Source organism: Mastomys coucha, unplaced genomic scaffold, assembly GCF_008632895.1.
Source record: "Mastomys coucha isolate ucsf_1 unplaced genomic scaffold, UCSF_Mcou_1 pScaffold7, whole genome shotgun sequence".
Classification (NCBI taxonomy): Eukaryota; Metazoa; Chordata; class Mammalia; order Rodentia; family Muridae; genus Mastomys; species Mastomys coucha.
In genome coordinates this window covers 3,725,689-3,730,618 of record NW_022196913.1, presented here as the reverse complement: position 1 = coordinate 3,730,618, position 4,930 = coordinate 3,725,689, and the positions used below count along the sequence as shown (strand labels likewise).

The 4,930-nt window shown below is 38.8% G+C and overlaps 1 protein-coding gene across 16 annotated transcripts in view; it reads left to right on the top strand.

Moving 5' to 3' along the window:
• Nucleotides 1–4,930, top strand: part of Celf2 (CUGBP Elav-like family member 2) — an 859,338-nt gene that overhangs the window by 828,576 nt on the left and 25,832 nt on the right. The gene's annotated exons all lie outside the window — the stretch shown is intronic.

Genomic DNA, 4,930 nt, shown 5'->3' with positions numbered 1-4,930 from the left:
AAAGGAAGGGAGGGAGGGAGAGAGAGAGGGCAGGAAGGAGGGAGGGGGAGGGAGGGAGAGAAAAAGAGAAAGGAAGGGAGGGAGGGAGAGAGAAAGGGAGAGGGGGAAGGGAAGGAGAGAGGGAGGGAGAGAGAGAGAGAGAGCGCTTTGTTTGGCCTACATCTTTCTTGAAGCATCTGTCTAAAACCAAAGCTTATTTGCCTACCCCAGACAGAAAGAGAACACCTTGGTGTTCTTTATTAAACATGGTGCCTTATCAGAGCACCATGGCCTCTTGTTTCATGAAGTTCAGTGCTCTTGTGCTGATCATTGTCATGAGTGCAGTCTGTCTTGCCAGTCTCTCCATTCCAAGTAGTCACCTCTCTTCCCAAAAGCAAAGTGAAAATGATAATGGGAGAAGAGTTATGCTCCTTTTATCTCTGGAAATCTAGGAAAAGGAAAAAGGCATTTATCTATGGCACAAATCACCTTTGAAAGAAAACAAACTCTTTATGGCTAAATTGGAGCTCAGATCCATAGTGTTCTATCTTTGATCTATACCCCTATCCACAGAGGAAACTTTCTTAACAAAGGTTACTAATCCTACCTTTCCTCATTTGCTGGTTAACAAAAGATTTCTGTTTATATCTGCATGAAAAAGTTATGTGCTGTTTCTGTGGACCCTGCTCCCAGCTGTAATTCTAGCTGCCATATGTACCCTTCATGTGTACTGAGTCAATCGATTCAACACCCTTAATCTATGCTTTCTTATCCTTAAAGAAAGGACTTCTGACCACTTCTGAAAGACAAGACTTTTGTCTACTACATTTCATTTTCTTTCCTTTTAGCCAGCTTGCCAGGACCTACAAGCTGGTAGGTAGGATATAACCTGTAAAGCAGACCTCAGATGTCATGTATGACAGTTATCATTGTCACAAAATAAGCAAGGTAAAAAAATATTACTGGACCCACTTGCTCTGCAGCCTTTTGTATGAAACAAAGCATCATCCTATGCATAGGCATTCTTGGAAAAGCAGCCAATATTTAAACATTACATGTTTCCTGGAGTGCTCTTTTTGCATTTTGCAAATAGGTTTAGTGAAAAAGTGAAAGATGTGGCTCCTGGTGGAGACTGAAGAGAATTTCAGGTGGACAGAATGCAGTTGCCTAAGTCAGCCCATTGCCAGTCTACTAACCCCAAAACAGGAAATTATATGGGCTAATGGCATTTAGTTTGTTTCTGGGTTGCATTGAGGATCATCTTCTATATTTGCATCTGCTAAATATTTAGGGGTTTTTTATTTGTTTGTTTGTTTGTTTCAGGACAGGGTTTCTCTGTGTAGCCCTGGCTATCCTGGAACTCACCCTATAGACCAGGCTGGCCTCAGAAATTCACTTGCCTATGCCTCCCAAGTGCTGGGATTAAAGGCATGCACCACGTCTGCCCAACTAAACATTTAGTTTTTAAGTGCTTGACTGAGATCATCCCTGTGACAAATCTGAATTTAAGCAGGTTGTTAAAGTTTAGAGGGTTTTTAAAGGTAATTCCATATGCAATAGAAAGATCTCTTTGCAACTAAGACTAAAGTTAAGGCAAATTTCTAAAGTATTAGCCAGTGATACAGCATACATACAGAGTCCTCTCACTTCAAGGCACTCCATGCAGGTACTGTCTCACAGTTTCATACTTAATTCCACTCAGCTCCTGTTTTTTGCCTTCCTCTACTAGGATTTCCAAAAAAAAAAGTACAAGAAGATGTGAGGAACTGTATTCAGTCGACTTATTATAGTCAGTCCCCAGTGTTTTTAAATTAAGTAGAAAACAAGGTGTAAACAGACCTTTTCTTTACACCCTGCTTCTTCATGGCTTGTGACACAATGGTCTGGTGGTTCCACAGCCGTCCCACCACCACTCATATTCCCTAAGCACAGGCATACTTGATCCTGGAGGACCTCTAAAGGACTCCTAAAATCATCCATGAGTCATAGGATCTGCCAGTTCCAGTATCCTTTTCTCTCTTGCCACAGTGAAACTCTAAGATGAAGTAAGCTGCTCATGAGTCTACCTCCTTCTGTCTTATATTCACTTATATGTAGGTAGGCAGTGGACAGCTTCTAACAACAAGTTTGTCAGATGACCAAGGCCTGGATTTCCTCCTGTCCATGCCCCCTGCAAATGTGTTTTCTGCTCACTTCCCAGACTGTGTGAGAATTATCTCATGTCTCAGCCATTTGTTTTCCATTCACTTCTCTTTGCTCTGAATAGTGTGAAGAAGAGAAAGAAAAATGAAACTTTGAGTAAAGTCAGACTCGTGATAGGAGCTGTACCATTAGCACTAGAGGTACTGTACTGACGACATTCATCAGGACAAATTCTTGTACTTTGCTTTGGCCCTGATGAAATACAAGTTTTGTCAAAATATATGAAGCTCCTTTGCAATGCAAGAGGTTAGGCCAATGTATTTCTCTTCATGTTCTATATTTCTCTCTTAGGAGTCTAGCCAGGGTAGCTTCTTACGGCTGCTGTTGACAGGATGTGTTTTCTGTTCTTTCGCAAACGTATGGATCTGCTTCTGAAAGCAGTATGTGTTCAGTGGAAACTATACTTCAGAGTTTGAGCTGTGATCTTCTCCTGAGCTGCTGCTATATGGGCTCAGCATTTCCCTTGTGAGCAGCAGTGACCCACATGGCTAGTCAGCCACACAGACCAAGGAGAAACATCAGGCCTCTAAGCTGGGTTGCTGAGTCAGGATGTGCAATAGAGTGGTGCAGCAAACACATTGCCAGTTTAGGATATTTTCCATTTTTGAATGGGATCCTTGCTCTGTTGGAAGTCAAGGAGCGTCCATCTGTATTTTCAAGTTGTTTATGTCTCTGAATCTTAAGTGTGCCTTCTTAGCAGAGTTAAATCTCAGCTGGGGATTTTTGTTAAATACAGTCTGGTCATCTCTACCTTTCAGATAATACTGCTATAAAGAAAACGAATTGGGATGTGTCCTTTTACTTTTTCTTCTTTGTTGAGTGCCTATTCCTTTCTCTAGTCTTCTTTATTTTATATTAAGTGAATATTTACTAATACAACATTTAAATTTTGTTAATGATTTTTGATGCTTTCAAATTTTATTTAATGATTATTATAAATTCTCTTATCAGGACATACTTCTGATTTATAGTCTTAATTTTAATAAGATTTAAAAAATGTTTCTCATATAATTCCTTTCAGCCTTTTAAATGTTATTTATATGAACAGTATGTTAAAAACCTAGTGACAAAATATTATGATTACTTTCCATAATCTTTTGTCTTTTAGAGAAACTCAATAGAGGAGATCAAGTAATAAATCTTTATATTTCTAGGGTGTTTATAGCCTCCTCATTTATAATTTCTAATTATCTTCATTCTGAAGATCTAAGGTTTTGGCTTTCATATATATTATATTTCTTTTTTTTATATATATTACATATACCACATACCTAATCATACAGCTTTGTACATTTTAGCCAAATTATCTTAGTTAAGAGGACAAATCTACTAGACTTTATAATTAAGTGATTACTTGCTCTCATGCTGATGCCCATATGATGTCATAACCCTAAAGAATTGGATTATCCCTCAGGAGACAGGGCTGATACCTATTGAGCAGTACTTTTGGTTTTGTTGTTTGTTCTAATCTGGAAATTCTTTTCTCCATTTTTGGAAGATAATTTTGCTGGTTGTGATTTTAGTTGACTGTTTTGGCTTTGCTTGTTTCTAACATTGAGTATATTCTGTTATAAATATATTGATTCTATTGAGAAGTCAATTGACTCTTTCTTGAATCCTCTTGTATAATGGTCTTTTTCTTTGGTGCTTTCAGAATTTCCTCTGTCCTTGACATTCAGTATTTGCACTTGTATATCTGGATATGGGTCCTTTGTGACAGCAGTTTACCATACTTAGAATTGTTTCATTTTTTGAATGTGTCAAAGTCTCTCACCAAACTTGGGAAATTATTAATCATCATGCCTTGGAACGTTCAGCCAGTCACATTCCTGCTTCTAGCCACTGATTTGATTTCATTCCTGGACCCTGTCTCCATCTTCAGAGCCAGGGATTTTGGACCAAATCCTTTTTGGGCTGCCACATTCCTTGGGTTTTCTCTTCCAGTTCTCACTTCCACTTTTATGGGAAAATGTCCTCATTTCAGTATCAGCCAACTATCAACTCTAACTCCATCTATAGTTAGTCTTCATCATGCAGTCTAGCATATTCATGGGTTCTAGGAATTAAAGCCTGGATAGTTAGAGAGAAAGAGACAGAGGGGGGAGGGAGGGAGGGAGAGAGAGGGAAAGAGAGGGAGGGAGTGAGAGAGGGAGGGAAGGAGAGAGAGGGGGAAAGAGAGAGAGGGAGGGAGGGAGGGAGAGAGAGAGAGAGGGAGGGAGTTGCTAAGTCTTAACATTTGGACCCCTGTTGTCTGTTCTTTTGCTCTGTATGGATTCCATCTTATTTCTTGCCTTGTATTATGATGTCTAGTCACTAGTATCTCCTTTTGCCTTGTGCTTTATGTATATGTTAATGTGCTCAACAGAGGACCATATCCTAGAGCCTGTATTCACTTTTTATTTTTCTCTCTGTCCTTTAGAATGTGTATATTTTTTGATAGCTTCAAGTTCACTCATTCTTATACTGGTTCATATCTGTTCTTGAGCCCTGTGGTGAAATAAGTTATTGAAGCTCCTTTTCAGCTGTAGAATGTCCCTTTGTTTATATTCTTTGTCTCATTGATATTTTTTGATGACTAAACATTATTGAATAACTTCCTTTTTTCTCTAAGTAGGATTTCCTTTAGTTGAGTATCTTTTTAATATCTTATTTGATTTCTTCACTTGCTAAGTCTTAACATCTGGACCCCTGTTGTCTGTTCTTTTGCTCTGTATGGATTCCATCTTATTTCTTGCCTTGTATTATGATG